This window comes from Chroicocephalus ridibundus, chromosome 5 (genome assembly GCF_963924245.1).
Source record: "Chroicocephalus ridibundus chromosome 5, bChrRid1.1, whole genome shotgun sequence".
Taxonomy (NCBI): Eukaryota; Metazoa; Chordata; class Aves; order Charadriiformes; family Laridae; genus Chroicocephalus; species Chroicocephalus ridibundus.
In genome coordinates this window covers 67942891-67959821 of record NC_086288.1, presented here as the reverse complement: position 1 = coordinate 67959821, position 16931 = coordinate 67942891, and the positions used below count along the sequence as shown (strand labels likewise).

Genomic DNA, 16931 nt, shown 5'->3' with positions numbered 1-16931 from the left:
TATTGTCGTGCTCTGAGTTTTTAAAAAAAAGGACGAATTTTTTTCTCTTAAAAACATCAAAATGTTTTGCTTCAAGATAGGATGGGTGCCTTAGAATAGCAAAAGGCACATCAAGTTTGGGAAACATTTGGTCCTCTTCCTGTAGGGCAGAAGTGGAGCTTTGAATGGTGCGGGAGCTGGGATATAAACCTGCTTCTGCTTTTATCTCAAGTGTAGGGCAAGTCTACTGGTCTACAGGCGTGAGCCAGCAGAGTGAGTGCAGCTGCTAGGGCGAACTACCTCCCCACCTTCAAAAATTACACCCTTGGCCTCACACCATGAATTTGTCACTATAGTATCACTTTCCTTATGTTCAAACTGAAATAAAACTGCAACCTGAATCCTGGTGCCTTACTCATAAACTCATTTTCCTTTTTTGCTCAAAATTTTCTGCATGGGAAACCCTTGGATCCAGTCCCTGCACGTGCATAGGGTGGGTAGGAAGATCTGAGCCGCTGATCGTGGTTTTGTTTCTTTAGTTCAGCCGCAGCTCTGCTGGTATTACCAGGGCTGCGTGTGATGGGTTACTCTGTATCTTGCTCTAAGGTAAATAGCTTCTGGCCGTGCAATAGGAGTATTTGATCAATTTGGGGATATTGTGGTCCCACCTCTGTGTCTAGAGTGTAAGCTAATTTCTTTCACTTGGATGCCCTGCTGTTCACTGGCAGTTTAACCAGAGAGTTGGGCGCATCGTCATTGCCAAGTGCAATGGAGATCATTGTGCATTACCAAGTGCATGGAGATCAGCCCAGATTCTTTATGGTGCTAAATATTCACTCCCTGACTATGAGCTTGGCTGAACCTTATCTCCAGCGAGGAGCACAGCAGCTTGGGGGAAGGAACCCAGCTGGGGTCCCGTGAGAGGGCAGCACATGATAGCTGGGAGAGGCCGAACAACACATGTTATATTTATATACCAGGCGTGCCCCAAAACACTGCCGATGCCTTGAATTCAGCATTTTTGGCAGTGCAGGAGTTGAATTTGTTGGATCTTCATCAGCTGAGAGCTCTCCTGGGCGGTTTTCACTGCAGCCAGACAGGGCTGACTGCTTGTCGTGTTTTTGTCGGTGTGAATTTGACCCATTACCTGCTGCAAGCTCATTTCTTTTGCAGCCTGTAGGTAAAGTGCAGTAAAACGATCCCTCCTGCCGAGTGATTTGGCTGAAGCTCAGAGCGCTGGATGCCCATCCAGCGCATCCATGCCCATCCATGGATGACCGTCAGCCAAACTCAGCAGCTGATGCCAAGTGCTGCAACTTCCATGACTTGTCTCAAAACTTGCATTACTGATGATAATTCTTTAAAACCCAGCTCATGAAAGAAGACTTTTATATTGTTTTCGCCTTTCATTTTCAGAATACATCTATTGGCAAAGTAAGTGCTAAGGAATCGGAAGTCGGACACCACCACCTCCCACAGCCTATATATAAAATTATAAATTAATGTTTAAAGTTAGTCACCTCATCTTTTTTTTATGGTATTGGGGTTGCTAAAGCTAAGTTTTGCCAGAACAACAAACACGAGAGGCACAGCTGTAGTTATTAAGCAAGTTGCACGTGCACAAACAGGAGGGCATTGGGCCCAAATTGTTTTTTCATTTTCAGAAACTACCTGCTGGCCAAGCCCAACTAGAAGCAGTAAACTCGGAGCAGAGAGCGTGGGGCAAGGGAAAAGAAAACCGAAATGCTGATACCAGGGCAAGTTATTTCTCAACACCAGAGCCAGCATGTTTGTATCTAGCCATGCTGTTACTGAAAGTATTATATGTAAGTATTATATGTATCACTTACCAAAACATCAAAACCAACACAGGATTAGAATTCAGTCCCAGTTCATTTACTAGATAGCCAGCTAAAATCTCGAAGACTGGGATGTAGTTTTAATTATACTTATTTCTATGGGTTTCCCAAGTTCTGCTGAATCTCTTTTCTTGTACTGAAAAGAGGTTCAGGGAAGAGTGGTTCTCTCCCACAAACTGTTCCAGCATATTAAAATGGCAAAGTTTGGCTTCTCTCCTTAGAAGCCTTTTAAGTCGGAGTCTGACATTGTTCTCACGAGTGCTGTCGTTTGGCCAGCTGGAAAACTACCATATCCTGTTGTATGCTACTTGCCGAGAGTGAAAAAGGAGAATGGCAATGGAGAGGGCAGTTGTCATAGTTATCAAATTAATTCTGTCTTCATTTGCAAGTTTAAACAAATTATGTCGAATGCGTATGGGAACTTGGATTAAAAATGTAGCGCATGTATATCTTACACCATTTAACCGGTTTCAGGCGCCGTTTCACTTGTCCACAAAAATTGACAAGTGAGTTCCCACTTGTGAACTCACCCACAAGTGAGTTCCACACTTGTGTCAAGACTTCCAAGAATTTATTTGTTTGCTTCAGTGCAAAAATTATTATCTGGCCTGGAATTCTTCTTAGCGTTGGGCATCCAGAACATCCAAGAAAGGAGTTGTTGGATCTATTTCTTCTTAGGCAGCATCAACAGATTTGTTTACTAAATTCCAACCTGTTACTCCCGTGGAAATCAGCGGAAAGCTTTCGGGATGGCACAGGTTGTCTCTTGAGCGTAACTGGTCCTGCCAAACCTTGTTTGCGATAGGCAGGAGGGAAGGAAGGAAGGAACCTCACTAGACTCGCAGGGTATATTTAGGCTGTGAACAAACATCCTGCTCCCAACGCGTCTGTGCGGCTGGAAGAAGTGACTGACAGAAAACTGTCCTTAGCTGCTTTTCATCCTCTCAGGTCTGCTGGTGGACAATAACCGTGGTCATGTTCTCTGCCCTGCTTTCACTCCGATTGAGCTCAGCTGGTTTAAAGAGGCTGGGTGATGGGCGCTTGCCATGTTGGCTGGTTTTCCTTGAGGAGGGCAGGGTGTGATCCCACGAGCAGCTCTGCCAGCTTGTTTGAAGGAGCGAGTCCCTGGGATGGAGAAAAGTGACATGCAGGGTGGTGGCCCATGTCCTCGCCCCATTGCGGTTATTCCTCGGTCGGTGTTTGCCTCCTCCCAGTCCTCCCCTGCATCGAGGAGGAGCAATGTGCCATGCCACGGGTAGCTGTGAATGCCAAACGCCCCAGGATGGGGTTTAAGCCCTGCCACATTTTGAGTCCGGTCCCTGGGGAAGCGTCTCTTTATTGCTGGTTGAGCACATTTGATGGGGAGTTTTGCCGAATAAAAACTGGAGCTCCAGGAACGTTGTTTTCACTGTCACCTTTAGAGGAAGCAACACCTCTAAATTCGATTTACTGTTATTGCGTGTGTCAGTTCTGGAAAATCAGATTATTTGGTGTGTTTGTTTTTACAGCTCAAGGATAAATCTCACTTCTGGCATAAGCAGGTGTAATTTCATTGAACTAAATGCAGTTGTACTTCTGTCTGAATTTTTGGATTTGGCCGTAAATCTTTGCTGCCTTTTAAAGAGACTTTTGTTCTCTGTTGCATTCTGTTCGGAGTCAGGCTGTGAAAGCTTTGCACTGGTTTTGGAAAATTGGGAGGGGAAACACTCCCCACATGCTTCAGCTTTCCCCAAAAGATTGCTTCTGTCACAGCAGATTAATCCTGGAAGTTTACGGGCTAGAAACACAACGCATGGTGGTGAAGATTTGTTTAAAGGGGGAGGAGAGGGGCCTCCTCTTCTGCGGGTCAGAGCGGGGGGAGCAGGTAAATGGGAAAAGCGATGGGAAGGGAGGAAGAGACCCACCCCTGATGGAGCAGTGCCTTCCAGGGAGCAGCACCCACTGTCTCACAGCTGGAGCCGGCAAACACAAGCGTGCACAGTCCGTGAGGAGAGTGGGAAGCTGACATGATGTGCTTCAACTCGATGCAAAATGAATGAGCTGCTGTTCTCGGGGGTATTCGGCCCCCGTCATTGAAGTACAAGTTACATGGCTGCAGCAAGTGCACTTTGCATCATCTGGTGCCTAGATACACGCTAACGGAGACGGGGACCAGGCGGAGCGTTGAGTTGGGTGTTTGTGTATGACGTGCTTGGCATTAAATTCCTGTTTGCTGCAACAAAAAGGTAGGAAACTTCAAAAGTGACAAGAAAAAAACCTCAGCCCCCCTCCAGACAACAGTCTCATGTTAGGAGTAGCCTTTGTCTCGAGTTGTGTTTTCAAAGCTATGGTCCATTAGTCTAAAGCTTCTGTGTGGATGCCTGCAAGGCAAATTACAGCTCCTAGTGTGACAAAGGCAAGTCAGATTTCTTTTCTCCAAGAGCTGACACTTAACAACCTTCAGGAGAGCGCTGTAGCAGAAATGCTGGACTGTCTGCTGGGCGGTGAGTATTTGATGCTGTTCTCCCTCTCCTTTATCCCTTCAGATGTTGCTCATTTGAGCAGTAAGCTAACTAATGGGTCCTGATGATTAATGGGTTTGGGGGGTCTGTGTTCAGCTCGGAATTACATGTTCCTAAACTGGCTGCAGTTACTGGCTGCCTATTCACCAGCCTGATTCTGTAGAGGATGATCATAATTTGCTTTTACTGGTAATGCTGTGTTAATGGATAAAAAGCTGTTGTAGTTAAGAACAGCAGAAACCTCTTTTACTGAAGAGGAAAAACTTCCCTGTGTTTCCCCCCAAACATACAGCACCTGTATAATTATTTATGTGTAATGCCCAGCTAACTTCAACCTAGCCAGTTCTTCTTTCAGCCCATAATTGACAATGGAGATTATGCAATTTGAAATCTTTGTAGAGCTCCAAAAGAAGTAAACACATTTAAAGGTAGAAGTATTACACTGGAGGGGATACATGCATGTAAAAATAGATTTAGTTGAAATGGTTAATGGCTCTTTTGACAGAAGAGGAAACTTCATGATTTAAACGTAATATATTGCCTTGAGATCTCTGTGCGTGCTTAATCCTATCTGTATTCATAAAGAATTTGCAGCAGGAGAAATTTCATTGATTTGTTAATTGATATATAGCTTTGAATCCTCATTACGCTGGGTGCAGAGAGGAGGGAAGAGAGACGAGCTTTATCTTTTTCTTTAAACTCAGCAGCTTCTCTCTTAAATTAGGTTGTTTGCATGTTGTGGAACCTCATTGCTCTCCCTGTTCTGTGCAGTAATTTTTGCCTTTTTAAAAGATAGCAAACATTGCTGAGTCTTGATCTCTATCAGGGAAATATATGAAGTGTTTCATCTCTTAAAACTATGGCTTTAATTATGCTTTTGTAGCTGTTGCCTTGCAGTTAATGTAACTATAACAACTTGTGAGCGAGAAAAAGGATATTATTTAGCCCTGGAGCATTTCTCAGTAAAAATTGACTTACTTATTTTCATAAGGAGTTAAAAGAGAGAAAGACAGTGGGGTTTTATTATGTAATACCAGTTAGAATTTTTATTTTTTTTAAAAAAAGTACAGGTTAGTTTTCCCTTCTACAGCAGTGGATGTCTATAAATAAACTAATCCAGTCTACGTAGATATTTTGAACACTGATCAGTTGGAATACAGATGAGGATCAAACTGTGTGAATTAGTATTTTAGATAATTAAGGCATATATTGACGGGCCATGGTGTTTCTTGTATTGCAGTCTGTTGGGTATCCTGTTGGAGTTCCCTGTCTTTTGTGACATGAAGTAAAACTCTTGTTACTGGGGAAAAAGTTCTGATCTAATTGATATTAGAGTGCTAGTATTGATTCGAATGCTCTGTATAGTTTTAATTTGTGTTAGAATGCAGACTTTTTGCTTCATTGTAGTTTGTGATAGGCTGAGATGACCTTATTGTCTGGGTAAAGTTAATCCAGGTCAAAACTTGAAATTTAAGAATTCTAAAACAGGGACCATCAAGTCAGTCAGAAGTGTTAAATTTCATTTCCTCTTATTAGAAAATAACTGGCGTGTCCCTGAATTTGGTTTGGTATCTGCTAAAGAAAACGATATCCTTTTGTTGTTGTTGTCATTATATTTTGATGTGACATTAAAGCCTTCTCTATATGTTTTAAGACATTTCTAAATTGGAAATATCTTTATGGCTGAATTTAGTAATTCTTTAAAAAGTTAAAACAGAAAAATCTCGTATCCAACTGATCCATCTAAAATGGTGGTCTAGTGATTTGGGGAAAAAGTGGCCTGCTGTTCGAAGTTCTTTTCATGCATCCAGAAATGTGTTTGTTTTCCCTAACAAGCCGAACATAACATTTTCTAAGGAGAGGGAAATGGTCTGCAGTGGGTTATGAGAGATGCCCCGGCTCACATCAGGAGAGGAGGTGCCTGGGGTGGCCATGTGCTTCAGGGAGCTGTAACTGCACCCACTCTTTCATCTCGCGTCTTCAGTCACGGTCATTTAGTGCATGGAGATGAGGAAAACCCTGAAGAAATGGTAGAGTGACCTGAGGTTGCTTATTTATGGAGAGGACTTGAGGAATAACAAGGAACCAGCTTGCCTGTCAGATATCGATGTGATGTCTAGCACCCAGACTACCAGTGGGACTTACTGATTCAGACCCTCTGGTCTGAAGAGCCCAATTTAGTCTTTACAAAATCTAGATCCATACAATGTGTCAGGCTCCCTCGTATTTTCTTTTTGTTTTAAAAATAGAATCTGACTAGGTTATAGTAGTCTTCATAATATATGATCAGCAACAGGAGGCTAGATCAAGCCATCAATTTTTAAGCAGAAATCTACTTTCCTACCAGTGGAGAATTGCTTAAAAATTGATGGCACAGTCTGGCCCACCGTGAACAGGGGATTTCTGCAGAAAGCGTTAGTTGTACTTCTACTCAGTCTCCATCCTGGGGATGGCAGCGTCCCAGAAACTCAAGGCCAGTCTGCTGGAATAGTTTGATACTTGGAAGACAAAAGGTTTAAGAACTATGTAAAAAAAAAAAAAAAAAGGCGGGGGGGCTTAAAAAGCTACGAAACTCATAGAAAAATTTTAAACCACAGCTATTTTCCTTTCAGTGAAAGTAACTATATTTCTCTAATGGCATACACAAGTGAAAGACATAATCATTCTTTAAGCAACAGAGAAACTTCCAAATGCACAGAAATTAAGGTTGTTTACTTTATTTGTGCATGTTATGTAGTTGAGGTGTAAATACATTTTACATAAACAGTTTGCTGCATTAAGTGCTACTAGACTTTGTAATTACAAATTAGAAAACCAGAGTAGGGCCTCTTCCGTGCCTCAGAGGATATGCTTGGGCAAGTACTTATAACTGCAAATACAGACAAAAGGCTCGTGCCATGCATCATTATTTTTAATTAAGTAAAATGTGTTTTACTCCACTAAAACTCTACACTAATTGACAGCAAAGACAAGTCAGCTGGTCGTTATCTCTTAGGAAGAAAGATGGTCAGGGCTGCTGCTGCTGCTGGGTGTAGTCCCACATGAAAACGCATAAGGACTGCAGAGGTTGGAGGGCAACCTCTGTACTCACTCAGGGTGTAGGTGACACATGGCAGCCGTATTTTTTCTGATCTGCTCAAAAAAGACAACTGGGGAAGTTGCAGTCAGCCAGACTCCGGGGGAAGCTCCAGGAATGAAGGTGTGTGAAGTGTTAACCTCTTCACCCTGTTCACTGAATGCATCAGTCACAGAAATGGTTGGGCTGTAGACTTAAATTAACTCTGCCAGGTACAGGGGAGTAGATTCCTAACACTTTTCTCAGGCTCATGTGCAGTGTGGTGCTCCACTAAAACATTAGCCGAACATGGGGGCATCATCTTCATCCTTAAATACCTTATTGGAGATGCCTACAAGAACAAAACCTGTTGGGTTTGTTGGTGTGGTTTGCTCTCCGTCACATTGTAGTCTTACCATGGCCCTTGTTGAAGACACAACAGTAGCAATCGTGGAGTATTTGGAGTCCAGGATGTCTGTCCCCATCACAGGGATGGATGGGTGCATGGGGACCTGAGCCGCTGGGGCTCTCGGGCATGTCATTTCACCCCTGCCAGCCTTCCTCTGCCCACCACTGAGATGGGCCCATAGACTGGTTGTCTGTGTAAGCACAGCATCACCATGTCCATCTGCACGGCATGTCTCTGTCCTGGGGGTTGAGGGGTTTCTGTTACAGAGTCACAGGGAAAAAGTTACCCTGGAAAGGACCGCAGCAGGTCACCTAGACGAGCCTCCTGCCCAAAGCCAGGCAGAGTTCAGGATTATTATTTTTAAAAACCTCCAAGAACAGAGATTGTGCGGCCTCTCAGGGTATCTCTCTGGGCTTACCCGCTCTCTTGGCAAAGAAGCTTGGGTTTGTTCTATTGTTTTTAAACCTTCCCATGAATGAGTGGGAGACACTAATTAGATCCTTGCCCCATTACCTCATCCCCAGGCTAAATAAGCCCACCTTGTCTCCAAGCTAAACAAGCCCGCCTCCAAGCTAAACAAGTGTGGTTCCTGCAGCTCTGGTGGCCCTCAGCTGGACTCATGCCAGTTTGTCAGTCCCTCCTGTGTATTGGTGTGCCCAAACCTAGATGCAAAAGCCCAGATATGGCCTCACAAGTGCCAAATGGAGTGTGTTTTGAGGGGTACAAAGGTTTTGCTCGTCGATGTATTCACCTCCCAGTGAAACCTCCATTGTCCTCCAGCTTGTGGGGTGTATATCAACGATCAGCCTCCAGGGTGCAACTTGCATCAGACACTGATCTGCAGAACCCAGGGCTGGAAGGCAAAATTGTCTTCTACTCAAGCACAGTCACAGATCTCTCCCCCAGGATGGTGTCCCATCAATAATACCGTTCTCCACAACTATCTTGCCTCTGCTGTGTCCCTGGGCTGGGTACGACCCTCTGTGAGAGGAGTGGGGAGGAAAGGGGGTGATCAGGGAGGCAGGCACCCTGCAATACCGTAATGCGCTGCCTTCAAAGGCACTAGTTGGAAAACAGTCTGGAGTAAATGGGCCTGGCAGAAGTGGTGGGGAGGAGAAGACTATCATCCCCTCCCCGGGGAGGCAGCGTCCCATCGGGGCTGGCTTTGGAGGTGGGGCTTCTTTCTCATGCCTCTGCAGGCTGGAAGGTCGTGGGCTGTTTTCCTCGGAGGTCTTGGCCTTTTCCCCTCAGAAATGAATCCGAAATCCTGCGTAGCAGCCCTGACACAGTTTCTAGGTATCGTCTTCCCACGTTATTGGCAGGCTCTGGCTTGACCCCTTTTAGTTCAGTCAGCTTGGAAAAAGGATATGTAGAGCACCATACCGAAGCTCTCACACAGCTGCTCTTGCAGCATTTCTGGCACTTAGAGCCATCAACAAAATCTGCCATTTGAACTGACATAACTGTTTTTTAGCCTTGGGGTGATTAATATACTTACTTATTCATTTTAAGTTTGAAGGTAAATCATTTGACCATATTTGAGCTACCAGAATGTGAAGGGAATACAGGCAAATAGTCTTTTGTGTGAAATTAATTCATAAATTGCAAGACACCCTATGAGGAGATACTGGGTTAATTGGAAAGCTGTAATTAACTAGTTAGAAGCAGGATACAGCCCGCCTTGATCCACATGCATCCCGTGGTGCGGGAGTCCCTCAGCCTGAGCCCAGCTCGTTCCTCGCTGCCCGGGGAAGTCCAGCAGCCCAACTGCTTCAGTTTTGTCTCACCTTCCTGAATTTCCTCCAGTGCTTTTTATTTTGTCTGTGCCGGCAGCTGCAATGCTGATTGTTCTGTACAATTATATCTTGCATAACAATACGGGAATTAACAGATCTCCCTTTAAGAGTTTGCACCAGCAGGTCATGTCTTGCCTCTAATTGTACTGTGTTCAAATACTGCTAGATCCAAGACATTTCTTTTCTTTTTTTTTTTTTTTTCCCCTCCTTAGTACGTTGTATCTAAATTGCTGGAAGATTTTTCCAATGTAAAGCTTTTTCTGAGAGATAATCTCTGTCCACTTCCATAATAAAGCCAGTGACTAATGCACTGAAATTGTATATATTTTCCTTCTCATACTACTTAGAAACATTGACTGTATTTTCTGGGAAAGTGAAAGTGATACTACTTTTTCAGTTCCAGTTTTCAAGTTGGCGCTGAAGTATGGTATCAAGGGCTGTTCAGCTTGAAGAACTTACAATATTTGCAATACCGAGGTCAAATTTTAACCACTTAATTTAAACAAAGTTAGCAATAGCCATGGTGAAGTCCTTCCTGATCCTGCAAAGCTCGGTAGAAAGCCCATGTAGCTGAACCAAGGGAATGAGAGGGGTTTTGTTTGGAGAGATCAACACGGGTCACCCCTGGATATTGAAAAGGGGAAACTCACAGTTCACTACATGGAAGCAAGTGGAGCAAAGCCCCATGTTTCTTCTTTATGATGAGGCGAAGTCTCACACTTCCGTTGTAAAATTTCTGGGAACGTCTATTACATTTGTGAATGTGGATCTTCTTTCCAACTTTGCTGCTTTCATAGAATCATATAATAGCCCAGGTTGGAAGGAATATCGGAAGACCATCTGATTCAGCCTTTCACGGGAAGGGGAGCCTAGATGAGATTGTCTATCCCCCTGTCCAGTCACATCTTGAAAACCTCCTATGATGGGGACTATACCAATGTCCCTGGAGAGGTCGTTCTGGTGAATGTTTGTTCTTCACAAGGAGCCACATGGAGATTACAAGGGGCAATGGGTACAAGTTATACCAGGTACAAGTTTCATCTTGACATAAGAAAGAAATGAAACCTCTAGCTATGTACGTATGCATCCCTACGTGACTTACACTCCTGCGTTGGACAGATCCATTAGCTAACCATATGCACATTTAGTGAAAACCTGGCTTAGAAAGCCTGTGTTTATCCCAGAAGTTGTTCACAGAAAGAGTGGTCAGACACTGGAATAGGCAGCCCAGGGAGGTGGTGGAGTCACCATCCCTGAATGTGTTTGAGTCGTTTAGCTGTGGTGTTGGGGGATATGGTGTACGGGAGAACTTTGTAGAGTGGGGTTGGTGGCTGGACTTGATGTTCCCAAGGGTCTTTTCCAACCTGAATGATTCTATGATTTCTAAGCAACAGATCAATCCCTGCAAGCTTGCTAAAGCTCTGTCTTTAATCCTGCCCTTATTGCTTGAGATGGGATAATTTTTCCACTCCATTACTATTTTCTCAGAGCAAATTACAAACTCGGACGATGTAGGGTCGCACATTTTTGTGCACAGGGCATGAACCTTGCTCGGATGCTCCCTGGAGATGAGCCCTTCTCCAAAGAGGGGAGTTGTGACATGCACACAGGAGGCAGGGGCGGGAGAGCAGGACTAAGCAGCTCTTTTCTGGAGAATGGTAATTATCCCTGTAGAGACACATAAAGTGGTGTCCTAGCAAGCAGGCAGCTGCAGTGGGTGCTGGGGGCCTGCAGCGAGCCCTCCCCGGGGCTCAGGGAGGGAACTGGGCCAGCTCTGCGGGAAGGGGGAGAAGGGCAGCCCTCAGACAGCCCAGCTTGTGCCTCTACTTGACCACCTTCGCCTTTGGGAAAGTGGTGTTGGTACCAAGAGTTTAGTGGTTGCTGAAGTGCTTCAGAGACGAAGGCGTGTAGTGATTTTATACGTCCTGGCTTCAGCTCGCGTGAGGTCGTTACCCAGGCTGGCACTTCTTCAGGGCACAACTGTCAGAGGAGCCCAAGTGACCTTGGGGCGTGAGCTTTTGGAAGAGGCATTAAAAAAAACCCCTCACGACGCTCTTTCTGCTCTTTCAGTTTAAACAATGTAAAGTTTTCACAGCCTGAGGAATTATTCTTGTTTGCCACTGTCTGCTTTAAATACCGTTATTCTGAACAAAGGAAGGTTTGTGCACTTTGTATGTCTGTTTATGCTTTCTGCATACTACTTCCCGGACTTGTGTGTGGTATTTTAAGGTTGATTACCTCCCAGTGTTGATATGTCTGTGCTGCCTCTCTAAATTCAGCTGATGCCTGTTGGCTTCATCGCATGTTTCCAAAAATACAAACTTCAGAGCAACAGGATTCAGCCAAAATAAGTGTCAAAAGGAAATAGTGGCAGTACGCTGAGATAACGCTGCGCTACAAACAAACATCAAATGTTATATGTACAGCACTTTTTTCGGCTACCCTGTCTCATCGTATGCTGGAGCTCTGTCTGCGCGAGTGCTTTCTAACTTGCTCTTTCTGTTTCTTCATGCTTCCCTGGATTCAGAGAGAGGTAAATGATTTTCGTTTTTCCATTATTCTCTGTGTTTATCCTTCCAGCATGCACCAAATAATGCTTGTATCAGTTTGCTTGTATCAGTGAACAGAAACTAAACGTCAGCAAGTAAATTCGTGTACCTCTGTCACCTTTTCACCTTGCTATTAACAGTATTGTAAGTTGATATTGCCTGTTGGGTTTTGTTTTTTTCCAGGTCCTAAACCCTCAAGTGCTAGAACAGTTTAAAATCATGCTATGCAGGGATTTGATATTTGCTTCTGGTGGTTTGGGTTTAAAATTTAGACGTCGTTGTTCTCTGTAATCTAAAATGCAGGAAAGTGGTATTAAAATCCCATCTTTTATTTTAAAAAAATAAAAAAAAAATACCATGATGCATAGAGCAGGGAATTCAAGAGCTAAGTTTAGCAAGAATTGGAAACAATGCTTATTTCCTATTTTTGGCATTTGTTTTGGATCCAGCTGGGTTTGTCGCTTCTCTTTCAAGTTCGAAGAAAAGTTGTCCCCAGTATGTTTGATTTGTTTCAGCGTACAAAGGCATCGTTTGGGATTCTCTACAATGCTTCCCGTTTAATGGGAGCGCAGACAGTAAGGCATTGTAGTCAGGTGCTTTGCAGCACAAGGGCTGCAGCCACTCCAGAGGCTCTTACTGATAGAATTGCATCCCTCCATTGAGATTTGGGGTTTGTTTGCTCTTCTAAATTGCAAGGACTTGATACTGGGACTGGGTGGAAGGAATGCAGTTTGGAGATGCAGGACCGTTCCTCGCGTTTGCTTTGTGGAATATAATAGAACGGTTTCCAGGCTTGACTGGTTTTTAATCAATTCTTTAGGCGGCGTTGGCCTAGGGAAATGTTTGAACTTTCTTGATTATGGCTTTGCAATCTAATGTAGATTTCATGCACGTGGGAAGCGATGATCCTCCCAGACTAACACTGGCAAAAGCGTGCTGCAGGCAGATCTGCGGGTAGTGTCTGTGCACGATTGCTGTGTTCTCTGTCTGAATAATAAAGAACAAAGGAGAACTAGTAAGCAGTGCTTATAAAACAAATCACACTAGAGAGACGAACTGTTCTACTGTCATCTGCTGTCGTCTTCAGTTAAATCTATAGTAGTGCTTTGAGCATCTCAACTTGATGTATTTCTTTATTAAATCTTTAAATATTCCTTATAAACAAAGGCCCACGTCTTCCAATTAGACCTGGAAGATAGAAGCATTATCAAAAAATCTAAATACTCATTTGTCAAAATTAAATTGTGGAGGATCTGCTGCAAAGAGGCTGTTCAGAGGTTCACAGGCATAATAATACATTCACTCACTTAAAGGAAATTCAGCATTCATCAAAAATGCTAGACTGGCCATCCTAAAGAGTTAAACCACTACTTTGCGATGCTACAAAGGACAAGCAGCAATTACAATGGCCTTGACAACCTACCTCATTTGTGTGCCTTCTCCTTGAAAACTACTACGGGAGGGCAGCCCCCCCTGCCTGTGCACATTTCATAAATGTTGTGAAGCAATTAAGGGGCGGGGGGGGGGGGGGAATCCACCATGAAAAATTTGTGGCAATAAAGTCAGTGTTCTGTGGTTTTCCTGGGATCTGTCCTGGAAATTCTGTCTTCCTTTAAGTCCATTTATAAAACAAGCTGAGGTCTAAGCTGCTGCTTGACCTCTCAACTTGCCATGTCTGCCTAGCATTTGGTGAGCTGCAGGAAGCCCCATCTGATCCCCAAGCACCAGCTGGATGTGGCATACTGTTATCTGGGCCCCCTCCTGCTGCCGGTGCTGCAAGAGCGCAGTCTCCAGGGCAGTCTTAGTGGTGACCACAGCATTTGTGATAGACTGTCCTCCTTGCCCTGACAGTAGTACTCCACCCTTATCATGCGGTGAGGTTGGGAAGGAAGACCAGCATGGAATGTAAATCTCAGCTGTACAGTCTGTGCTGTTATCACTGTGTTGACTCAGCTTATGGATCTGGAGAGTTTAGATACTGAGTCACGCTTTGACGTGACTCCATCTGTGTACATCTGTGGCCCTTTGCTAGGTTGGAATATAGGCCCTTGGTAGTAGAAAGGGAAACGATTTATAACATCTCAGAGGCAGTGGTGGCAATGCTGACGGGAGTTCTGTCCTCTCCCCTGCAAGAGGAGATGGTGGGAAGCACATCTGGGTGAACGGCTTCCACCGCTTCGTGAGGATCAGGCCACGGCAAGGAAATTGGAGTGAAAGTCGTGCAAGCTTTTAGGCTTGGAAGCGCTGTGCTCGGAAGGGCTGAGCTGGGTATCGGAAGTATCAGCTGTGTGAGGGTTTTAGCAAATTTTGGAAGCACGCGGAACTGTGGCAATGATAAGACATCAAAGAAAAAACTGGCAGGCTGTGTGTGTTGCAGGGCTGCCAGATTAAAGCCTCTGAGTATTGCACAAAGTAGCCGTAGCTCCTCCTTGAGAGTTAGCAAGTGACGTTATCAAGGAATGAAGCAAACAGCCTTTCAGCAGGGGATAATTTGCCCTACAAACTTTATGCATGAATTAGAAAAACAAGCTGCGCTGGCTGTGTCAATGCCAGACCATTTGAGGAGAATTTCATAAATGCAGAACGGGTGTTTTGCTGCAAGGAAAACCCGTTTTTAAGTTGTGTGAGAACCGAAATAAGAAAAGTCTCCCACAAGACTCCACTTGAGAGGGCATCTTAACTACTTGGGTTAAAAATTAATGACCAGGATAATGTAGCCGGTGGGCAAGTCTGCCATTCTGTGTTGTAGCTGGGGAGCAGCCAGAGAGGTGCAGGAGCTCTGTGGGGTGGAGCGAAGAAAAACTGCAAGGCTTTTCTATGTTTTTAGGATTGCCAGCAACTGTCTGAAACATAGGGAAGCTTCTGCTCGCTGACATCTCTTCCAACTATATCACTAAGGAGAGAGAGGAGTACACACACCATGACTATTTGTGGAAAATGGGAAGGAGAAGACACATGGGAGTAGTTACTTTTCTTCCTCCTCCTGCAGGATTTGATTCCAAAGTGGTTGGTGTAGTCACCTGGAGAAGGGGCTGTGGGTTTCCTTTGGAGAGTGTGGAAGGGAAGCAGTGGTTTCGTTCAGTGTCTGTCTGATATCTGGTAGGTGAAATGGAAGTTGAAAAGTCCCCAGTAAACCTTCTACAAACAGATTTTGCAGCGTGTGTGAATGGTATTTGTTTCGACTGGTTCTGGTTTCTTACCTTCAGGTTTTTCTCCCTAACTTCGCAAACTCCTTGACGTGATCCTAATAAAAAGGTAAGTGAACTGAACAGAGTCCCAGACTTCATTTCAGCTATAAATCATTTCCCTTCCTCCTATGTAAAAGAGCAGTCTCAGTAAAGGATTTAAAGTGTTAATCCAGAAGGTCTGTAATTTCTGTCATACGTATTACTGCAGGGTTTCTTGCACCTCATCTTCTCTTGCCGTTTGTGATACTAGAATATTGGCATGTCGTGGAAAGACCCCATCAGAGCATGGTCCTGTTGGTATTATATTTATCCGCTTTTCTTCTGAGTTCACTCTCACTTGACTTGCTTTCCTCCTTCTCCGCTCCTTCGCTCTGCTCCCATGGATGTTCATGTCTCACCAGAGAATGGCAGCCTCCTACCAGGTGCCTTCTGACACCCCCCCCTGCCGTAGTGGTGGCGGCTCTCCCCTTTTCTCTTCCTGCTGTCACAACTCGCTGCTCAGCGGAGAGCAAAGCGGAGCCTGAAGGTTACGGACCCAGGAGATGGTTTCCCTGCGGCCCGGCAGCATGTGCTCTGTGACCCCGCATTCGCAGGACTCTGTACGGTCACACCAGTGCGTAGGAATCAAGAGTCATCTTCTGTAGGCTATTCTGGATGAATTTCAATCAATTTTAAGCCAAGCCCGGAGGATATCATTTTCTGGTTCAAGGATTCTTGTTACAATTTGTAGTACATAAATCTGGAAAGCAATTTACATTTTCCCGCATGTGTATCATTTTAATATAGTTGTTTCAAATAGCGGCAATCTAATTTTGATTCATAAGAGTAAAAAATTTTACTTCAGACTTCAAGGCTAGGTTGTTGGGCTTTTTTAACAAAAAAAAAAAAGCAAAGGGTTAATGCAGTTCTACACTCCTTTGAAGAAATAAGTTTATAGTGAGAAGGTAATGGAGGATGTGCTGCTCTTTCAGGCTGTACTTAATTGGGATGTCTCCGAGGACTTTAGCCTAATAGTGGCAAATGGCTATGACTGCTGCTCAAACAGGACAGTATTAGCATAAATTGCATTTAATGTGATTATATTCATCCAAGGTTGAACAGCTAAGTGATGCTTAGCCAGGTGTTAAATAGGTATGGCTATCTAAGGTTTAGTCAATTACTGTAGACATTTGCCAATTAAAGAGGGTAAAAGAGCAAATAAAAATGAAATTCCTTTCTACTTAGCACCTTATATTGTCTTTGCAATTCTCTAAATTGCATTTTAAAATGTCTCTATTCTGGTACTCTTTCAAAATAAAGAAATTTCTACTGAATCTATAACTGTTGAACAGAACCAGTTTTACCTACTTGTGCAGCAAAATAATTTTCTTACCTATTTTTCTGCTTTTCTGGCTTTTTCCCAGAGTACTGATTTATATACAGTTCCTATAACTGGAAAGGTACTAGTGGATCATGTAGTACCTGCACAAATGATTTAAAAAAAAAATTACCTACTATGCAGTACCCCTTCTCTATAATCCTGAATGAACAGAAGTAGTGTGCTTGTGTTGTAGAGTTTTGAGAATATACAGCTTTTTTTCTGCAGTGAAATACAC

The 16931-nt window shown here is 44.0% G+C and overlaps 1 protein-coding gene across 20 annotated transcripts in view; it reads left to right on the top strand.

The window, feature by feature from the left end:
- Nucleotides 1-16931, top strand: part of APBB2 (amyloid beta precursor protein binding family B member 2) — a 190858-nt gene that overhangs the window by 156318 nt on the left and 17609 nt on the right. The window contains exon 1 of one of the 20 annotated variants that reach the window (XM_063336984.1): nt 3725-4063. The exons of 17 other annotated variants lie outside the window; for them this stretch is intronic. The gene's annotated coding sequence lies outside the window, so the exon portion shown is untranslated. 2 more of the 20 variants (XM_063336983.1, XM_063336982.1) reach the window with 2 other exon arrangements.